This window comes from Pithys albifrons, chromosome 7 (assembly GCF_047495875.1).
Source record: "Pithys albifrons albifrons isolate INPA30051 chromosome 7, PitAlb_v1, whole genome shotgun sequence".
NCBI classification, from domain to species: domain Eukaryota; kingdom Metazoa; phylum Chordata; class Aves; order Passeriformes; family Thamnophilidae; genus Pithys; species Pithys albifrons.
The window spans coordinates 53219085-53241695 of NC_092464.1; the positions used below are offsets into that span (position 1 = coordinate 53219085).

The 22611-nt window shown below is 45.2% G+C and overlaps 2 protein-coding genes across 3 annotated transcripts in view; one reads left to right on the forward strand and one right to left on the reverse strand.

Annotated features, from left to right (window-relative positions):
* The window catches only part of COA1 (cytochrome c oxidase assembly factor 1), a 57234-nt gene extending 37293 nt beyond the window's left edge, over nucleotides 1-19941 (reverse strand). The window contains exons 1-2 of one of the 2 annotated variants that reach the window (XM_071559602.1): nucleotides 19887-19936; nucleotides 13366-13501 (exon numbers count right to left, since the gene is read on the reverse strand). The gene's annotated coding sequence lies outside the window, so the exon portion shown is untranslated. Of the gene's footprint in view, nucleotides 1-13365; nucleotides 13502-19886 lie in introns of both variants that reach the window. The other variant, XM_071559601.1, reaches the window with a different exon arrangement.
* The window catches only part of BLVRA (biliverdin reductase A), a 49278-nt gene continuing 34826 nt past the window's right edge, over nucleotides 8160-22611 (forward strand). Inside the window, exons 1-2 of the mRNA XM_071559599.1 lie at nucleotides 8160-8314; nucleotides 8430-8552. The gene's annotated coding sequence lies outside the window, so the exon portion shown is untranslated. The remainder of the gene's footprint in view (nucleotides 8315-8429; nucleotides 8553-22611) is intronic.

The window sequence follows — 22611 nt, forward strand, 5'->3', positions numbered from 1 at the left end:
GCAAACATGCAGCATCTAGAACAAAGGGCCTCAGTTTAGGGGCAGCTTTTTGGGGATTACCATAGCATGTGGCAACAGAGGCGATGGGTCACATAAAATGCACAGGTAATAAAACGTAGTCTGCAATGGGAACTTAAATGATCTTAAGGATTATATGGATGATGCTGCCCTTCTCTACTGCAAATGACACTTGTTTCCATTTCTGAAACCAGGGCTCAGCAGTGATGTGGATTCAGGCTGGGGGACCTGTAAGGCAAATGTACAGCAATGGTAAGGCAATATATTTATTTCAGAAGTTAATTTTTTTTAATTGCACTTATTCTTAAATACACACAAAGCTATATGAGAAATACAAGCTGTAGCAATTAAAGCCACACTGCAGCTTTGATATTGCCATGTTGCTGTTCCTGAGCCCAGTTTCACATGCTGACCCATCCAGGTTGCCAGTTTTTACAGTTGGACTTCACTTGAGTTTAGCTGCTGTGTAGCAGGCCCAAATATATGTACTGTTACTGCTTGTTTGTGCTATGGCTTTACTCAATTTATTTTAATGTAATTTATTAAAAATAGCAATAGGCTCTCTTCCACACCAGGGTCATCAGAGTAACTGAGGATAACAGCACTTCACTCATGTCAAGGCATCTAATTCCTGCTCCTGCTAAGGCTCAGTTCCCACAGTCCTGCAGGAAGGATACAGACAAATCTTATTTGGAGTAAGTTCAGTGGGATCTGGGATTCTGAGCCCTGCAGGAAGGGTTTCATAGATGAACTTCTCTTTAGCACTGGTACATACTTGGTATGATTTATAAAAAAAGGGGTCAGTGAAGTCCTTTTACTCTCACTGAGCATGATTTCTATTTATAAATTTCATAATTTCCGGTCTTTTTTTGATTTTAAAAGCATCTTTAGCATGCAAGCAGCTGATTAATGCATTTTGACCCCAAAACATGGAATTTGCATTAGTATTCCCACCAGAACATTTGTCCTTTCGTGTCCATGCATCAGGTCTCTGTTTAAAATCTGTCCATGTCCCTAATCTCCCTGGGGAGCTTTCCCTGAATATTCAGTGCTAGTCCACAGCCTGTAACAAAAGAGGGAGGGGGAAAAAAATAGATGGGAGAACAATGTTTATGCATAAAGTTCAAGAGCCTTTTCACGTAAAAAACAGATATGCACACACAAAGGCACCTCAGCCACAGAGCCTGGCATTTTCACAGCAAAGATCTGACACTGTGTGCAGTTTTTCAAGTTAACTAATTTAAAATAAGGGCACCAGACATCTGAGCTCCAGATGCACTCATTCAGGCAGCAAGGGCCATAAATAACATAGAAAAGAATGCTCTGACTCTAACGTGGGTTTTACAGAGATGTGTTAAAGGTCTAGCAGATGGGTTTTGCTGTCTCAGCTTCTACCTGTGTAACAAAGTCAATGCATAAAGCTGCTTGGTAGTTTCTTCAATTCAAAACCTTTGCATTTGCTCCATATGTTCCCGTGAAGATAGGGCTAATTTAAACAATGAGCAAAATCCTGCTCCTCAGGGAAGCTGATGGCAAAACTCCCACTGGCTCCAGCAGGCTCTGGGTGTTGCCAACATAAATGCAATTGGCTCAACTTGACCAATAGCATAACCAATACTGTAATCAAATCTGTATTCTTTCATCTATAAATTTGCCACCCTAACATGGCTGCTGGTGCTGCTTTTGTCCCCTGGTTTTTGTGGAAGAGCAAAAGCAGTGACACAGCTTTAGTCATCAAAACTGGGGCCGCTGCAGCCTCAGCCCATGCTGACAGCCATGGAGGTGCGAGGAACCCTCTTTCAAATCTGGATAACATATCAAAACATTTTGTCATACCACTGACTTCGTTCTGCTCAATTTATGTGCTGTTGTAACAAAGCAGAAAACTGGAATCTCAAATCTGAAAGACACTGTATCAGACAGCAAAATTTCTCATTTTCAAAAAAGTTGTCCAGTTGAGAAATGAATGTTTTCCCTCACACAGAGACCTCATCATCATTTAGTCTTCCATAAACATCTGAGCATGCTTTTTGAAGCCAGTCTTCTGTTTGGGCAGATAGCATGGAAATTTTCCAGTCCATTTCATGCCTGATGCCTACACTTAGTGCTCACTGTCAATAACGGGATATACACACAGATACACAGATGAACACACACGCACATACTGACATGCTAAGAGAAGAAAACATTTCTGACATGTTCTTTAATTATTAGTGAAGGCAGATTCCTGAGCTCAGCACATAAGTACATCTTCAAAACTGCCTATTTGGCTGACTTTAGGAAAAATTGTGTACTGTGAACAACTAAGCAATGCCTCATAGTTCAGTATTTCTGAAAAATCGATTTCCTTGTGTCTCTCTTAATTCTTAATGAAATACATCTGCTCACCTGTACTACTCAACTTTAAAATATGACTATTTGGGTGGCCATATTCAGCTTGGTCACTGGGGATGCTCACTGTTTGCCACACTTTGCTCTGATCTGTCCCTGCAGTCTCAGGTTCTCTTTCCAGAAATACATGCAGCTTCTTAAAGGTATGTTTGACCTACTCTGTTTCATAACCAGGGAATATGGTTTTCCTCACAAGATTCCGGATTTAAAACAGAAAATCCCAGCACTGAGAATAGGAAGATGACACGGAGAGGAATAGCCAGTCTGGGATCAAAGCCTGCATCAGGAGGAAGCAGCAGAGACAACTCCAGGGATGGGAGGCAGAACAGGCAGTACATGGAACAGGCATCAAGGAGGTTGCTGGACTAATGCGTGTCTTATCCATGGTTGGATAAGTCCTTACAGAGTCCTTCTTAAGAGGCAACACTTGACTCAAGCAGTTCTTGCAATATGGGCTCTGCTTGTCTCTCCTTGCTTTGGCCCAGTCCCCACTCACAGTCCCCATCCCTGCCTGCTCTCAGGAACATCCCCCTATAATGCACCCCCAATTCCAGTCACAGCACTGCTTTATGATACAGCCCAGGGAAAGGCAAAGGAGGAAGAAGAGAATAAACATATTTGATGACCAATGACTCAGACTGACTAGAGAATGTGCTTAGAGCAAGTTTGTCTCATCAGTGCCAGTGCTTTGCTCTTCACTTCACCCCTTTTAAACAAGGTCCTCGCAATTCCTTTTCTCCATTTTATGGTGACATAACTAAGTGGCCAGGAGGAAGCTGTCCCACCTATCACAAACACACATTATGCAGTAATCCAGAGGAGACTACTGTTCAAGACAAAGCCATGAACTCCACATTTAAGAATCTGCTGGGCTTTAATTCTGAAGAATGCATTTATTAGCAAAATCCTGGTTTTATAAGCTGCAAATCAAGACATAGCTCTCTTCAGCACTCTACCAGATTTATGAGTAATGCTCCTGTAGTGCATTCCCATGATATTTCACTTTAGAAATAAAATTGGGGGTTTTTCGACAGCAAAACACCTGAGTTCAGTCTTCTCTTTCTATAACTGCTATTTAGTCTCAAACTAGAATGAAACAGCTCTGGAATTACACATATGCAGTAAATGTCCTCGTAGTACCTACGCGATTCAGCATAAAGGCATAATGGGTGAGTTTTTAAGTCTGACATCTGCTTCATTAGCAACATTTTCAGTACCTGGCTACTTTGCCACACTTGGCAGCCAAGTAAAACAGTTCTAGTGCAAAGTCAGTCATGTGGGGTTTTTTGTTCTGGGGAGGCGGTGCTGGAGGTTTCCCAGATACCCTTTATTTCCAAGCAGGAAAAAAACCCACAATGGCCAGCTCTGTACCAAACCACAGGTAAACAGATTTCAACAGTCCAAGGTTAAAACTGGCCTCCAGCTAGCTGCAGACTTATCCCACAGGTATTAAACAGGAAACTTTTAAAGCTTAAAAATAGTTACAGCTATATGACTTATCCTTTTACAAGGACTTTATCATATACATGAAGACAAGAATCTTTCCTCCTTTGAAATGTTTGTGTTTGACACTTCCTCTATAGCACAGCAAGTCTGTGTTTTTCTCTCTGAAATGGGCTGTGGGCTGAGTTTTGTTTTGTTATTTTGTTCTTTTTTTCTCGCAAAATCAAGCTGTCAGGGGCACAGGAAGTAATTCTGTAACTGGGACACGTAAGAAAGAGCTCTGTTGTGAGACTGCATTGCTGCACCCATAAAAGTCACCCTTGGAAACAAGAGCACACAGGGAAAGGCTTTTCGCCACGGTTTATTTAGCTGAAAAGGAAAACCATAATTCAAGCAAAAAACTCCAGAGACTAGAGATGCTGGAGGGCTCTGCAGAGGGACCTGGATAGACTTGAGAGATGGGTTGATTCCCATGGGATGAAGTTCAACAAGGCCAAGTGCAGGTCCTGCCCTTTGGCCACACCAACCCCCTGCAGCGCTCCAGGCTGGGCACAGAGTGGCTGGAGAGCAGCCAGGCAGAAAGGGACCTGGGGGGACTGAGGGACAGGAAGCTCAACAGGAGCCAACAGTGTGCCCAGGTGGCCAAGAAGGCCAATGGGATCCTGGCCTGGATCCAAACTAGCGTGGCCAGCAGGCCCAGGGAAGTGACCCTTCCCCTGGACTCTGTGTTGGTGAGGCCACACCTTGAGTGTTGTGTTCAGTTCTGGGCCCCTCAGTTCAGGAAAGAGATTGAGGGGCTGGAGCAGGTTCAGAGAAGAGCGACGAGGCTGGAGAAGGGACTGGAGCACAAGTGCTGTGGGGAGAGGCTGAGGAAGCTGGGGGTGTTTAGCCTGGAGAAGAGGAGTGCTCAGAGCACTGTCTAGAATTGCCTGAAGGGAAGTTCTAGCCAGGTGGGGGTTGGTCTCTTCTCCCAGGCACTCAGCAATAGGACAAGGGGGCATGGGCTCAAGCTCTGCCAGGGGAAATTGAAGTTGGATATCAGAAAAAAATTCTTTGCAGAGAGAGTGCTCAGGCATTGGAATGGGCTGCCCAGAGAGGGGGTGGATTCACCATCCCTGGAGGTTTTTAAGGTGAGATTGGTCATGGCACTGAGTGCCATGATCTGGTAAAAGGACTGGAGTTGGACCAAGGGTTGGACTTGATGATCTCGGAGGTCTTTTCCAACCCAGCTGATTCTATGACTCTATGCTAAAAGGATGCAGTCTCTGATGCAGTCTCTGCTGAGGCCACAAACACTAAAGAGCACTGTGTTTGATATCTGCTTTTGTGGGGACAATGCTTTTCGGCTGGGAGACAAACCTAGTTTTCTTGGACTGATATGGAAGCTGAACAATAATATATGCTTCCTGTCCTACTACCACAGCCACTCCCAGCACTAAGGGAGTCCAGCCCAACAGCAAAGGGCCATGCAGTGCACAGCTAATTGCTTCACGAGTTGCGTGAGCCTGCTGTTCACTTCTTTCTCTTCTCCTTCTTCACTGCCTCCCATCACGGCTCACAGCTGTTCTCTCCACATGACCAGACTCCATGCCCAGCACATCCACCCTATCTGTCCCCAGATGCCACATCCAGCTGGCACTTCCCAGGTGGCCCAGTTTCCCTAAGCTCGCTCTCCTGGAGCTGATCTCCACCGTCACACGCACTGTGCTCAACCAGCCCTGCTGTGTAATCAGCAGCTGCACAGCCACCGACCTGCCAGGGGCATGTGGCAGACCACTTCTTGGCAACTATGAATCATACATTGCATAAGAAACAGTCCCTTTAACGAAGGCTGGTCTTTCCACTGCCGAATCATGTAAAGGACATGAAAGCTTTTGGCCATGCAGAGAAGTGAACAAAATGAGTGGTAATTAACTCTCATGACTACAAAGGCCAACAACTTCGGCGTTTGCAAAGGGGATCAGAGGCAGCTGAGCTGAAAAAGAACTGTAGCAGAACAAGTATTTGCCTGGGAGCAAACAATGCCAGAGTGCTTATTTTAGAATGAATAGTCATGTTAGTTAACTAGAGCTAACTATTGAACAAATAGCTCACGTTACAGCATACCAAGGTACACTAGGTGCATCCTTTGATCTACTGCCTGGCAGACCTACTGCAGTGTTCTTTTTTTTTCTTAAGAAACTGAAAAACCACACACTTTATTCTTCATAGCTGATTCTGGGTTTTGGTACAGTCTTTTCACAGGTTAATGGAAACAAAACTTGCACGAAAAAGGAACCCAATCATTGCAGCATGAGATATTTACACTGAGGAAGAACGTGTGGTTTGCAAAGTTGGTTAAAACTTAGTTGCAATAATGCCAAGGTCATGGGTTCAATCCCCTGTATGGGCCATTGACTTAAGAGTTGGACTCGATGATCCTTGTGGGTCCCTTCCAACTCAGAAAAGTCTGTGATTCTGTGAGAGGAACAAAACAAAAAAAGAGTTTTTCTGTAAGTCAACACGTGTGACTGTTAACTCCTTAACTCCTGTCTCTGTCAGGAGGGGCAAGTCTTGGTGCACTGCCTGTCCTTGACGTTTGTGACCTTTTTGCACAACTGCAGCCTCTGAGCACCGGGATCTGGCTTGCTGTTGAGTAGCATTCTGTGCATCCTGTCACACCCTTGGTGCCACTCAAAATACCAGTGTAGACCACAATTATGACTCCCGTGGCTTTCAAGAGGTAGAGGAAGAGAGCTGGGTTTTTGGGAATGTTTCTTAAGGCAGCCAAAATTGTAAATTGTAAGAAAAAATGTTCTGATTATCACCATGAAAGTAAACACATCTCACTTGGAAACACACATGAATTCAGAAGCAAAACTTTCTTTTTCATATGAACTGCTTTTACATAGGTCATAAACTAGGGGATTAGACAGGGATTAAAGATTCACTTGTCAGCTGCTATGTCCTTTAATAAGCTTCCTAACATCTATACTGACAGAAGCAGCATGTTCCCAATTTAGCAAATCAGTGTCTCTGTCCAGATTTCACTGCAGACCAGGAAAAAGTATTGAATACAGTGACTCTTCTGCCCCCTTTAGGGACATCATCTACTAAATAGATTTTCTTCAGACCCAGACAATAAAAACACTAACTTAATTTCCAGAAGCTGCATGAAGCGTGTGTGGCTCCTCATGTTTTACTGAGGTGAAATTCACATACCAAAACCTCATGTTTGTGCTCTGCTATGTCCTGTTCTTGCATCTCCTGTTCTATTTCAGATCCACAGCAAACTTCAAGACATATATTCATTCACAACTTCACATCCATAACACAGCTCAGGCCTTGTTTGTAAAGGATTTGACAACATTTAGGGGTTCTCTACCACAGGCGGACACTGACTATTTAACCCAGCCAAACCATCTTAATCTGGGGGTCTTTTTGCACTCTTACCTGTAATATGAAGATGACAAAATTCTTTGACCTTTTCAGCTAAATATTCTACTTTTTAAATGGTACACTCCTTAGACAGGTCAACCACATACTTAACCAGAACCAAGCACAAATCATCTCCTCTTTCAATTCTTTGGCATCTCTGGGCAAAATCAGCTCCTAAGATGTTACCCAGAACCAAGCACAAATCATCTTCTCCTTTAATTCTTTGGCATCTCTGGGTAAAAATCAGCTCCTAAGATGTTAACTAGCTTTTATTTAACCACATTTTTAAAGTTCAAACCAACTGCAAAACAGGCCAGGCAGACTCTCACTTTGGGCCCTTAGGTTTACCTGCTTTACATCCTCCTGTCTCTTTGTGCTCTGGACCATTCCAGGCAAGTTTCTTGTGGGTCTCTTACACTTGTTTTGTGCCACCTTATGCCACTGGAGCCATGCAAGGAACTGTAACAACAATTCTAACTGCTCAGCTTTGACAGGACACAGCTATTTTTACTGGACTACTTTTCTGGCACAGCACTTAAAGCACCAAATTATTTGATACCTGTAATTTTATACTTGGAATAACACAAGGTATTCATACTCCTTTTGTAACGTAAGATAAAAGCAAACACTACATGTGTTCTCATTCCAGTGCTGCTGTCTGGCAGCTTTTTTTGCCCAAGGAGAAAAAAGCACTGTTACATTACAGAATATGTGGAAAAGTAAGAGCTATGGAAAAGAAATCATTAAATAGCTAACTTATTCCCCTGTTAGCACTAGACTGCTCCCTGCAGCATTTTTCAGAGTGTTTTGTCCAGTCTGGTTTTACAAGTTTCACATTACTTTCATTTATATAGTTAATACAGCACCAAGTCCAATGTGGTTTGGTGCTGCTTATTTACCTTTTCTTTCAACTAGAGGACTCAGTGCTAGACCAGCTGTTCATATAGAGTCAGCTCCCAAACTACTGAAGAAGTATCTGGACTCTTTCCACTGACTTCAACAGGCTTTGGATCAAGCTCAGGAAAAGACAAGGAACATGTTTCATGTAAGACTAAGCAGGTTACAGTCAGCAAAGTATAAAGAGGATTAGCTGTGTGCAATCCTCAGGCACATTACCCTGTATGCTGAAAGAACTGGCTAACACCCTTTCACTTTCACAGAGAGAAAAGGCCTCATTGGTTTCTGGTGCTGTGCCACTAAGTCACTGCTACCATGCCAGGAACAAGCGTGATGTGGAACCTGAGAGTTAACCTCATTACAATGGGGATTTTCCTAAACTGGAGGTGAGAAAATTTATTTCCTAAAAATGCAAAACCAATAAGCAAATCATAACTTCCCTTCCCTGAAGGGAAGTTCTGGCCAGGTGGGGGTTGGTCTCTTCTCCCAGGCACTCAGCAATAGGACAAGGGGGCACGATGGGCTCAAGCTCTGCCAGGGGAAATTGAAGTTGGAGATGAGAAAACAATTCTTTGCAGAGAGAGTGCTCAGGCATTGGAATGGGCTGCCCAGAGAGGGGGTGCATTCCCCATCCCTGGAGGTTTTCAACCTGAGATTGGCTGTGGCACTGAGTGCCATGATCTGGTAAAGGGACTGGAGTTGGACCAAGGGTTGGACTTGATGATCTCAGAGGTCCAACCCAATCGATTCTGTGATTCATAGAATCGTGCAATGGTTTGGGTTGGAAGAGACCTTAAAGATCATCTAGTTCCAACCCCTCTAATCATGACCTTTCTGCTTTTCAGTTAAGTTTAGGTCTCTTGACTAGAGACCCTATGGAATGAGTATTACAAGAAACACAATGTACTCTGTCAGGGAAAGATGGATTCTCTTTTTCTTCAGAACCTAGAATGGGTCATATTTGGCTTAAACACAAATATTTAGGCCTTTCTGTCACCAAAACAGATGGGCAGCCCCAAACCACTAATTTGTGCATATTTTAGACAGCACTGATAGTACAACACCCCCCCCCCCCCCCCACTGTGTCTGCTTCGAGTGTATGACTTCTGACAGCTAGAATGCCTTTTGCCAGGAATTATTTTATCAGTGTGGGATTAACTCTGAACAATACAATCAAGTGAGGACAGTGGTGTGCAGTTATTCTTCCCACCCTTTTGAAGTTCACAGTTCTCAGGCACTAAGAAGGCTTTAATCAGCCAGACCTGGAGGTTTTTAAACTGAGATTGGATGTGGCACTGAGTGTCAAGATCTGGTAAAGGGACTGGAGTTGGACCAAGGGTTGGACTGGATGATCTCGGAGGTCTTTTCCAACCCAGTCCATTCTATGATTCTATGAAGTAAGGGTTCTGTTGCTTTTGTGGAGGAGTGTGTATATCAGGATGCCAACTAGAGCAGTAGGAGTCCTATGTCTGCAGAGGATTTCATAGGTAGCCAACACTATGTGCATACGCAGCAGCTGCAGCAAACCCAGGAGCAGGGAACGTATAATCTCTATGCAAATACACATGCAGTTCCCCCATGAAAGCAGTGGGGCCAACTGCACAGTCTTAGTAGCTGCACACCATGTCAACATCAAGTTTGCTGTTTGCACTTCACCTGCATGGCTGGACAGCACAGCACACACACAGAGAGCTGCCCCTGCGTGTTCTGTAACTGCAGTGAATGCTCACAGTGCTCCCATCCAGAGTTTCTGGGCATGCAGCAACTAGTTCAGAGGTGTCTGTTCCCTACAGCTGCCTGACATCTGGAAAGCCCAGGCAAATTTATGAAGTCCTCAAAATCTGTCTAAGTGTGATTTCTAGGTGAAAAGAGTAAAAGAGTCTGGGAAATGGAATTCTGCAGTATCTAGGAAGTCCTTTGGTACCTATAGAAAAGCAAACATGGGACAGCAGAAGTTTAGGAATGCCTGTTCTGATGAACTGAAGGCAGGGCTGCAGCTCAAGTCTCAAATTCTTCACCTGTCTTCTCTCCTGACTTGATTTTACAATGAATTTGAGAGGACATGCCTTCACATAATGGAAATATGAGAGCTGTCTTGCAGCTCAGCTTCACAAGTGCTACTGAGGCCATGACAAAAGCTGCATAAAAAGCTTCAGGTCTAGACATCCATGAAGAAAGTTACAGTAAACAAGTAATGTGAGAATCCACCCTTCTCTCTGCTTTATATGCCGTTGGCTTATAAAATTAATTACTTGCATACCTCACAGAGATGCAATATTTAATTAATATTTGTGAAGTGCTTTGAAATTCTGATGGAAGACATCATACTGCTGTGCATCATGATTAATACAGTGTAAAAGTGATGCCAATGGTGTTGCTCAAGCAGAATGTTGAAAGGGTATCCACTCAGTTTCTGACATTTTAAAAAGAGGATGGAGATGAAGAAGGTTTAGGAAGGCATTTTAAAACTCAGCCCAAAGAAAAAGGGAGAACTGGGGAGGAGAGGAGCTAAGACAGTTTTCAGAGGAATTTACTGTGCATTAACTCCTGCAAAGTTAGGGTGTAGCAAAATCCTGACTCCAGCCATACAAAATGTTTCATTGACTTCAGTGAGGTGAGGATTTTAGCTTTTGCCATAATTTCCAGCAGATGCATCCCATGTGCAGGTGTGCAACTTTGCACTGTTGCTTGTTTATAGTACAGGCTCAGGAAAAAAACCTCATCAGGCCAGGGCATGCTCACCATGTAAAAGCAACTGCTCAGATTCTAATCTTTCTACTACATCCCACACTTGGAGTAAATCTTTCCATTCCATTAAAGAACTTGGTTCTGAGCTACCTATTTAAGTTGGTGGCAAAACTCCAGTTAAATGGAACCAGCATGGAGATCAATGTAGATTTTGTAGTAAACATGGGAAGCAAACATCCTGTGTTTAACAGTGGTTAAAACTCATATACACCCCTGGAATTCAACTCATCTACTCAGAAGCCTGTGGAATTCCTACTTAATCCCTGACTGGAGAAAAAAAAATAGAAGTAACATAAATTCAGACAACTTATTTTTTTAAGCATTCATCCTTCACACCTAGCAGGATTAAGTTTGGAGAAACATGTTTCTCACCACTTCTGGATAAGGCTGAGATAAGGAGCACGTTTTGCAACTGAAAGCCTTGCACCTATGAGGCTTAAAGGAGAAAAGTTAAAAAGCCTAGCAGGTGAAAGGCAGCAAAATTTAAAAGAAAGTACCTGGGAGCTTCTACTAGTAAGAGGAGTCACTAAACAGCAGGAGTCTATGACTACTTTAGGTAGGAAATTAAATGAAAATGTTCTAGGATACAAGTTTTGATATATCTATTTTTTTTAAGAATTCAAGACTGCTACTTGGTGTATATGGGGTTCTTGGTAAGCTATTAACAATCCTTTTCAAAGTGGTGTGTGATGGCTTTCATAGAATCATAGAATCGATTAGGTTGGAAGAGACCTCCGAGATCATCAAGTCCAACCTTGGTCCAACTCCAGTCCCTTTACCAGATCATGGCACTCAGTGCCACGGCCAATCTCACCTTAGAAACCTCCAGGGATGGGGAATCCACCCCCTCTCTGGGCAGCCCATTCCAATGCCTGATTACTCTCTCTGGAAAGAATTTTTTTCTGATCTCCAACTTCAAATTCCCCTGGCAGAGCTTGAGCCTTTCCAATGCAATCGATTCCATGATTCTATGATATTAAGGGACTAAGGAAAAAATTCAAGCCTAAAGCTTTTACTGACTGAAATCTAAATGCCTGAGACTTAAGTTATGTGAACAGTGCTGCGTGTCAGTCATTTAGACAGACAGGCTGTGTCTTCTTCCTCAGAATGCTCATTAATAACATACTTACTGGACAACCAGTCTCATCAAACATGGCAAACATTTCTTTGAAGTCTGCCTTTATTATGGCTGGAGGTAAGGTTGGGTAGGAAGTACAGAGAAAAAATCATTCTACCTACCACTTGGCAAAGGTGCTGCCAGGTAAGGCCACTGAAGAGATGCCAACTATGTGTTTTGGAGGGGTCTTAATTTTGTGGAGAGGCCAGAAGAAAATGGTACCAGAGATCAGAGTACACAGGGCTATATGCAAGTCAAAGACCTTTATCTAGTGATGTCTGCACTGAGCTGACAGGACATGAAGGACTTTTTAAGACAATACTGTTTCTCATTTTGAGACCTCAGGAAAAAAACAGCATCCTGTTAAATAAGGTATTTCATTACTTGTTTGCCTTAGTGAGTATCCATCTACAATATCCCTGACTTTTTACCTGGCTAGGTCTGTCTTTCTCCTACTGGCTTATACTTTTTTCCCCAGAAGGGTGAAGAGGAGCCCAGTAGTAATTTCTAAAAAACCACACCTGTATGGAAACTATCTCAATTGCCTCTAAGCCCATCTAATCAATGCTAATCACTCTTATCTCACATGCTTTCCAGAGTAGATTCTCGAAGTTCTCTAAACCTCTTAAATTGCGTTTCTGCCTGGGTTTAATGTTAAAACTTCTTTCATGGTTCTCTTATGCCACGAACAGGACAAAAATCTGTTAATTTATTTCTCTGGCATGACTTGTATTCCTTCTACTTAGAATCTGTCAAAGTGAACTGTGGTTAGGCAGTCTAGTCACTTTATATCTATAAATTTCTTTGCATTCTGAGCATCTTCTTATTTTCTCCTATCTCCTAAGTACTCTTCATACATTTTCCAGCCTCGGGGTGAACGATCTCTCACGTTACATTAAAATAGATGTTGTTCAGATGACCATGTCTTTTCAAGCAGCCTAGACCTTGGTGTGCCACCCTGTGTTTCATCTTCAATTTGTGGTGCTCACCAACACCACACAGCAGAGGCTCTTGTGGACTGCTAAAAGACTGAAAAGGATTGGGACTCTGATAGACTCTTGCTGGATCAGATTTTACTACTGCTATTCCCATTTCTTATGAGTCTTTCTTCTGGAAAAGTTCAACACACCAACTTTAAACTATTTTAATGCTAGATTAGATTTTTATAATTAATCCTGGCTACATCTATATCATACCTGCAAATCAAATACCTGATGGTGATGGTTGTGTTTCCACTCTGTGGATTTTGTGTGTGTGTGGTTTGTTTATGGCAGCTCAAGCCTCTTCTCATGGACTTTCCCACCTGTGAGTTGTGGAGAGTGTCAGGCATTCACCTGTGGTGTAGCCTCTGGTGATCCATCTGAAAACTTCATGTTCCAGTCAGAGTGCAGTACACAGACAATCTGCTCCAAACCCACGCTCTGGGCTCCAATTCATCTGACAGCATCAAAGTGAGAGTCTGCACTGGTGCTGGAGCACAGATCAACACCTGTCAGACAGTCTGGGAGATTACTGTTGCCATTAATGAACTTAATCCGCATCTGGAGAAGGCACACAGGGATGGGGAAGATTTCTATCTCTTTGTTAGTTAGTGAGAGAAGCTTACAAAGCCAATCTTCAAAGCAGATACAGCTACAGATATGAAAAAAAGAAAACATGCCCTGTTCACGTGCCTCCAGTTTGATCTACAAGAGGTCTAATAATATGATGGCAGAATACATTTTGATGTAATGGTTTACTATGTTTAGTGTAGAGATCAAATTAATATCAGGATTGACTTTTTATTTGGTGCAGGGGGGATAAGATAGGCAGGGCAAAACCCCCTGTTACCTGCTGCGTACTGAGGATATGCAGAGTACTCTGAGACAGCTCTGGTAACAGGGAATATTTTAGCTGGTGATATGCTATGCAATCACTTAATGAAAATACCTAAACACCAAGAAAAGCAGATTGCTCTGTCCTGGGGAAGGGGGCTGGGGAGGTTAAACACAATTGTTATTATTACTGCTGTGCAGTTATTAAAAAAACCCCACTGCACCAGATGAAAGTATTTTGTCACTTAAAACATTCTAATACCAGAAAGCATCCCTAAGACATGCTGAAAGGCAAATGTCAGTATAAAGTAGCTGATGATGCTTTTCAACTTGCTCACAACATCGAAAAGACTAAGAAGCAATGCTGAACTGATAACTGGAACAGTGTTAGTAACATTTCATAGAATCATAGAATTGATTGGGTTGGAAAAGACCTCTGAGATCATCGAGTCCAACCCTTGGTCCAACTCCACTCCCTTTACCAGATCATGGCACTCAGTGCCATGGCCAATCTCAATTTAAAAACCTCCAGGGATGGGGAATCCACCCCCTCTCTGGGCAGCCCATTCCAATGCCTGAGCACTCTCTCTGCAAAGAATTTGTTTCTGATCTCCAACTTCAATTTCCCCTGGCAGAGCTTTGAGCCCGTGCCCCCTTGTCCTATTGCTGAGTGTCTGGGAGAAGAGACCAACCCCCACCTGGCTACAACATCCTTTCAGGTAGTTCTAGACAGTGCTGAGGTCACCTCTGAGCCTCCTCTTCTCCAGGCTAAACACCCCCAGCTCCCTCAGCCTCTCCCCACAGCACTTGTGCTCCAGTCCCTTCTCCAGCCTTGTTGCTCTTCTCTGGCCCTGCTCCAGCCCCTCAATCTCTTTCCTGAACTGAGGGGCCCAGAACTGAACACAACACTCAAGGTGTGGCCTCCCCAAGGCAGAGTCCAGGGGAAGGGTCACTGCCCTGGGCCTGCTGGCCACGCTAGTTTGGATCCAGGCCAGGATCCCATTGGCCTTCTTGGCCACCTGGGCACACTGTTGGCTCCTGTTGAGCTTCCTGTCAATTCAAGTTCTCCTGTGTATCAGGTTACTTTTCAGAAGTACACACTCAAGAGTTTGTATTCCTTAGAAGATGTTAAGTAGAAAATAGTAATCTTCAAGGGGTTAGGTCCCATGCTAGCTCGATGGTCACACAACATTCCCTTCCAGAAATGAAAAAACAACACAGCCCTTTTCTGCAACTTCCTTAGTTATGCAAAATCACGACTGAAAACTAACCATAGACTGATTCACAGCTTTACAGAATAATAGAAAAGTCCAGCTAAGTCCCTTTTTTCCCTCTCTCCTCCCACTTGCTTGAATATGCAAGCATTTCAAGATCAAGAGTTGTTGCTGCTGACTTCTGTTTCTGAGGCACTTGCACAGCTGGGAACTGGACAAGCAGTGAGGTCTAAGGAGAGATGCAGCCTCCCGCCTTCAGAGCTGCACCTAAAGCTCCCTCCCAGTGCTCAGGATAACCACAAGTGGGGCTGCCACCAAACTGCCCTCAGAGCCGCTCTAAGGGCTGTGCTGCTGACTAGACAGGGCAGTACAGGCAAATCAGGGAAACTGCTGTGCCATCACAAAGCTCACACAGACCTGTGCTGTGTAACAGAGAAGTTGCATTCACCTGTGGGTAAACTGGCAGGTATAAAAGCAAGGCCAAGTGCCCCAGCAGCCGTGTTGCTTGGGAGGGCATGTGTGGGCTGGGCCTCTTTGTGTGAGCTCCAACTCTCAGGGTGCCTTAAGTGTAGTGAAAACAACCCCCAGCATCAGCTCTTCTTCCTGCTCGATTTTATGTTGTGGTCACAGCTGCATAGGTAAGGATGTTATTTTGCTTCTCTGGCACTGAGTCAAACCCCAGAAGTTTGTGTTAGAAAAGTGGTCTGGAAAGTTCTGCATTAACAGATATGCAAAGCCTCTGAGTTCTGGGGAATAACCAGCTTTGAAGTAAAATATGCTCAGCAATAATCTATGCGCACTTCATTAATTTCAGAACTGTAACAGCAAAGTGCTACTTAGAAGAAGCTGTAAGATAGTAATGAAGGGTTTCTGGCTTATTTTTATTTTTAATCCCAAAAGCTCCTTATCTCTGTTCTCCATGTTTTTTCATTCAATTTACAGTAGTCTATATTCAAGCTCATCTAACAAAAAAAAAAGACACAATAAGTTTGACTAACCTCTTCACCCGCTTTCTTGATGACAATCCTTTCTCCCTCGGGGCAAAAATGCAACAACTTTACAATTGCTGTGTTGCTTATTTTAGATAACTTTTCTCTGCACTTCGTGTTTAATGGAATTTGACTGAGATGGGATATTTCAGCACTTTAAATAATTGAGGTAGGAAGGGCAGCAGTTCTTGCCAAGTCTTAACGAACACCAAAGGGTCTCTAAGCACCAAGCTGCCAGAAAGGGAGTCTTTTGTTATCTGTCAACATGCCCCACTTCTTTCCCTACCACACCCAGCCAAGTTTGAAAAGCCCTTAACAGGGGCTACTGCATTATATGAAACATCGGTTTGCTGCTCAAATTTGAGTCAAAGCTTAGACTCAAAACAGAGAGCAGTTGCAGCCTAACACTGCATTTAGGTGCAGCTGTGAGCTGCTGCTGGATCATAGAATCATAGAATGGACTGGGCTGGAAAAGACCTCCGAGATCATCAAGTCCAACCCTTGGTCCAACTCCACTCCCTTTACCAGATCATGGCACTCAGTGCCATGGCCAATCTCACCTTAAAAACCTCCAGGGATGGGGAATCCACCCCCTCTCTGGGCAGGCCCTTCCAATGCCTGATTACTCTCTGGAAAGAATTTTTTTCTGATGTCCAACTTCAATTTCCCCTGGCAGAGCTTGAGCCCATCGTGCCCCCTTGTCCTATTGCTGAGTGCCTGGGAGAAGAGACCAACCCCCACCTGGCCAGAACTTCCCTTCAGGAAGTTCTAGACAGTGCTGAGGTCACCTCTGAGACTCCTCTTCTCCAGGCTAAACATCCCCAGCTCCCTCAGCCTCTCCCCCCAGCATTTGTGCTCCAGTCCCTTCACCAGCTCTTCTCTGTGAAACACTGGTTTACTGCTCAAATTTGAGTTCAAAGCTTAGACTCAAAGAGCAGTTGCAGTCTAACGCTGCCTTTAGGTGCTGCTACTGGGTGGGGGGCACTCATGCCCCTTTTCCCTCCCTCCTGCTGGCCTCTGCAGCTGCGGTTTGTGTCGTATCCACAAAGCCGGGATGCGCTGGAAAAACCGCCTTTGAAACAGCCAGCGGATCCTTAAACCTGACAGGGGTACAGCAGGATGCTGAGCTGGGCAGTGGAACAGGGACATCTTGCTGTCACTGTCTGCTATTGCTCCAGCCTGAGAGACTGGGATAAGGAGGAGCCTTTTTTGGTTGGTTGGTTGAACACTACAGTTTATGAAAATGTGGCTCTAAAAGAAGTAACCCAGCCCACTCTTACACTCCATGCTCTCTTCTTGAACTTTAAGGGTCCACAGAATCATAGAATCAACTGGGTTGGAAGACACCTCCAAGATCATCAAGTCCAACACTTGATCCACCACTGTGATACCAGATCACAGTGAATGAACAGAAAGTAACTGAGTCAAAACCAACTAGGCTGGTGACACAAGGACTCCTCAAGAAAATGGATTTTATCCTTTCTCTATAAAACCATAATGGTCTTTACTAATTTTTAATCAGACCTGTACAGACAAGTCCTATGAGGGAGCTGGGGGTGTTTAGCCTGGAGAAGAGGAGGCTCAGGGGAGACCTTATCACTGCCTGTAACTCCCTGAAAGGATGTTGTAGCCAGGTGGGGATTGGTCTCTTCTCCCAGGCACTCAGCAATAGGACAAGGGGGCATGGGCTCAAGCTCTGCCAGGGGAGGTTTAGGTTGGATATCAGGAAGAAATTCTTTCCAGAGAGTGATCAGGCACTGGAATGGGCTGCCCAGGGAGGTGGTGGATTCACTATCCCTGGAGGTTTTTAAACCGAGACTGGATGTGGTACTGAGTGCCATGATCTGGTGATCACAGTGGGGTTGGATTAAGGGTTGGACTTGATGATCTCAGAGGTCTCTTGCAACCCAACTGATTCTGATTCTATCTTTGTAATTTATATTCATTTTTGATTTTAGTTTGTACTTAAGCTTGCCAGTTATCTTAATCATGTATATCTTTAGACAAAGAGGAATTTAACACTGTAGCTGTAAGATGAACATTAAGAAATAAACCAAAAGCTCTGATTAGATTAGAGGCTGAGCTGTAAGAAATAAATCGGAAAACCTGTCTCGGTTGAGACCTGAAGCTGTAACATTGTTTAGTTAAAAGGAAATACAGAGCTGCAGAGATAACAGCAGCACATCAGGGTTGTTAAAAGTCACTCAAAATATCCTGCTTAATTTTGGGGAGGGGTTCTCAGTTGGAACTAAGTATATAAACCTGGAAACACAAAAGTCTGGTTGAACACGGCTCTGGTGGGGTTATCCCTCATGTTTCCAGTGCTGAACTAAAGGAAGGATTTTGTTCTATTCTATTGGATTTGACTGTTTCTTAGTTCAATCGGAAGCAGGAGGAACCAGTAAGAAGGAATAGAGGAAACTTTGTCTGATTTAGTGATCCAAGTAGTCTTAAACCAGAATGCTTTCATTTTTAGACACAGCACCCCCTTTCCTTCGCGGTGTCCCACCATTTAGCACATCCTGACAACCTGATTGCCCCACGAGTCAACTAAGCACACCTGACTGCAGTTTGCTCATCAAGCAGAGGAGTTACTGCGAATCACTTGCTCTGTGCTTGCCCTACCTCTCCCCATTTCTTCTGGCTTTGCAGCTGGTTTAGTGAACTTCCCCTGTACTCTGCCCTGGGGAGGCCACACCTTGAGTGTTGTGTTCAGTTCTGGGCCCCTCAGTTCAGGAAAGAGATTGAGGGGCTGGAGTGGGGCCAGAGAAGAGCAACGAGGCTGGAGAAGGGACTGGAGCACAAGTGCTGTGGGGAGAGGCTGAGGGAGCTGGGGGTGTTTAGCCTGGAGAAGAGGAGGCTCAGAGGTGACCTCAGCACTGTCTGGAACTCCCTGAAGGGAAGTTCTGGCCAGGTGGGGGTTGGTCTCTTCTCCCAGGCACTCAGCAATAGGACAAGGGGGCACGATGGGCTCAAGCTCTGCCAGGGGAAATTGAAGTTGGACATCAGAAAAAAATTCTTTCCAGAGAGTAATCAGGCATTGGAATGGGTCTGCCCAGAGAGGGGGTGGATTCCCCATCCCTGGAGGTTTTTAAAGTGAGATTGGCCATGGCACTGAGTGCCATGATCTGGTAAAGGGACTGGAGTTGGACCAAGGGTTGGACTTGATGATCTCAGAGGTCTTTTCCAATCCAGTCGAGTCTACGATGTTATGATTTAGACTGTTCTGCTGCTTTAGACTGCGCTGCTGCTTTGGGCTGTGCCTGCTTTAAACAGCCAGGCTTGTTCTGTGCACCGCTGTGCCCGCAGGCCGTGGGGCAGGAGCCTCCAGCGCCTCACCCCGCAGGGAACTCGCCAGTGCCTTTAAAAATGTTATTCCAGCGGGAGAGCCCAGCGCTGGAGGCCTGGTGTGCTCGGGGCGCGATCCCCCGACAGGGCTGCGGTGTGTGCGGGCACTGCCCGCGGTGCCTGGGCTGACCCCACCGCCCTCCCTCGGCCGTGTCTCCTCCCGGAGTGTCCCTGTGTGTGTGTCCCACCCCGGAGTGTCTCGGTGTGTGTGTCTCCTCCCGGTGTGTGTTGCCCCTTCCGGAGTGCCCCTGTGTGTGTCCCCTCCCGGTGTGTGTGTGTCCTATCCCGGAGTGTCCCTCCCCTCCCGGCGTGTTCGTCCTCTCCCGGAGTGTCCCGGTGTGTGTGTGTGTCCCCTTTCCGGAGTGTGTGTCCCATTCCGGTATGTGCGTCCCCTCCCGGAGTGTCGGTGTGTGTGTCCTATCCCGGTGTGTGTGTCCCCTCACCTCCCAGAGTGTCCCCTCCCCTCCCGGTGTGTCCCGGCCCCACTCACTGTTCGCTCGGGCTGCGGGGCCGCCATGTGCGCGGTGCGGGCGGGGGGCGGCAGAGGGCGCTGTGGGCGGCCGCGGCCACAGAGTCACGGGGAGGGACCCGGGGGGACCATCGAGCGCAGCTCATGTCCCTGCACAGAAGCATCCCCAGAGTCACTCCCTGTGCCCCAGAGCATCATCCAAACACTCCTAAAGCTCTGGCAGCCTTGGGGCTGAGTCACGGGGAGGGACCCGGGGGGACCATCGAGCGCAGCTCATGTCCCTGCACAGAAGCATCCCCAGAGTCACTCCCTGTGCCCCAGAGCATCATCCAAACACTCCTAAAGCTCTGGCAGCCTTGGGGCTGTGCCCACTGCCCTGGGGAGACTGGTCAGTGCCCACCACCCTCTGGGGGAAGAGCGTTTTCCTGAGATCCAACCTGACCCTGCCCTGACACAGCTCCAGGCCATTCCCTGGGTGCTGTCCCTGTCCTGACAGAGCTCCAGCCATTCTCTGGGGGCTGCCCCTGCCCTGACACAGCTCCAGGCCATTCCCTGGGTGCTGTCCCTGCCCTGACACAGCTCCAGGCCATTCCCTGGGTGCTGTCCCTGCCCTGACACAGCTCCAGGCCATTCCCTGGGGGCTGTCCCTGCCCTGACACAGCTCCAGCCATTCCCTGGGGGCTGTCCCTGGTCCCCACAGAGCAGAACTCAGTGCCTGCCCCTCCCAAGGTCTCCCCATCTTCATTGCCCTCCCTTGCACGCTGTCTCGATGCCTAAGGATTTTAATGTGTGTTTTATAGATTTTCATAGTGTTGTATAGGTTGAATAACTTTTCTTAAGTCCGTCACATTTTAAGGAGCATTTAGAAGTTACTGTACATTTTCTCACATTTTTTCCTAGGACAATCCCTGATCCAAGGAACATCATAAAACCACTCTTGTGCAGTCAAAGAAAATTGAAAAACTGAACAGAATTTCTGCAAGTGTCTGTCCAGCAATCCCCAAAGAAAACTGTCCCTAGTCTGACCATCTGATTCCACACACTGATATCAATATTTAACTTAATCACTGCTGTCTTTAGCTCATCCTTTTCATTCTAGATTTATCCCTCACCATTGTCCTGGGTAAGCTGGTGTCACTGTTGGAGTTTATTTAACTGAGCTGCCTGGCACTGTCCCTGAGCTCAGCACTTAGTCTGTAGCAGTTGTAAAGTGTCTGTGAGTGCTGTTGGATTACACGATCCCGAGCCTTGGCTTGTGGTTTTGATTCATCTGAAATTAAATCATGAGTATACCAATAACATCAGAGTGTGTTCTGCTGCTGTTCCTTATTGCATCCTACCTGCTTTCATAGTTATTGTATGTTTTTCCTGGCTGAGGGGTTGAGTCAGGCATTCTCAGCACTGTTGCCAAGCCAGTTTGTTCTGTTATCCAAGTAGCTTCCAGCTTCATATTTACACTTTTTGCCTTACCACTGTGATTTAGTGATTTATCTGTTATTTTATTCTCCCAAATAAAACTTTCTTCCCATGGAGGGCTTCCAGTGTTTTCCAGTCACCTCCCATCATCAGGAACTGATTACATGATTTTGTATTCCTTAGTTGCTCATGACAAGATAATTGACCAACAAAGAATTGCTACATTGTAGCTGAAATTAATTAATTGACCTCCATGTTAGAACTTGTAATGCTCCTGTGAATGTGGAAGACTTGAGAGAGGGAGAAATATGGTGTGGATTGACAATCAGCAGAACTAAAGGATGTGCAGATTTGACCAAAAAAGAGGCAATGAGAAATACAGGACAGAAAAGGAAGCCTCTTCCTACACTCCTAAGAAGCCTTGGAGTTCAGAGACTGTTTTGTGTGCCAATCTGAAGGTTTTTTAACCTCGCTTTTTCTCTTCCTGCCTTTCCGCTACTGTCTCCTCTTTGTGGGAATTGGTTGCCTTTACCTTCAGGGTGGTCTGACTCCTACATATCTAATTACCCTCTGAAAAATCTATTTGATACATTTCAGACCTGAAGAAGGCTTTTGTGCCAAAAGCTTGTTTGCAGTTCTCAGCCACGCCTGTGTTGGCCTAACTACCCCTGCAGGCCTTTTTTCCTGATAATTTTGCAACAGTGAAAACTATACAATATCCATCCACTTTTGGTGAAGTTTTATTGGTATTGAAAGGTACTCATTATTTATAGATACTCTTTCTGCTTTTTCCATATGAAAAGGAAAACAGAGGGTTTAAGACACCATTATACTAGCAGAGCCATGTCCATGCTGGGGGTTATTTGCTGTTGCCTTTTCCCAGGCTGGTATTTTCCCACTGTCACCACCCTGGGGACCCAACTTCTCTTGCCGTGCTGGCCACTCACCCCACAGCCACAATTGACTCCTCCAGAGCCCAAATCTCCTTTGACCTCTGGAGGAACCTCTTCCCCCACCCTCCCAATCTCATCCAGGTCTGGAGCTCATTCACATGTTGGAGTTTTTATCTAGCCACTTAAGTAAACAAACTTAAGGCAGAAGGAGCTCGAGGCTGTATACAGGGATCAAACAGCAAGTAGGTACATGGCTGATTTAAGATAACTTAACTCAGTGTGGTGGAAAGAGGCAGTTATGCCCTCCTGTTTGGCTGTGTGTTGTGCCATTTCCATCTGCTTTTGGGATCTGATCCATTTGGAAAGTAGGTGGTGGTTTTTTGGTTTTTTGATGAGATTAAGTATGAGATTGGATGTGTCCCACATCCTGTAGAACA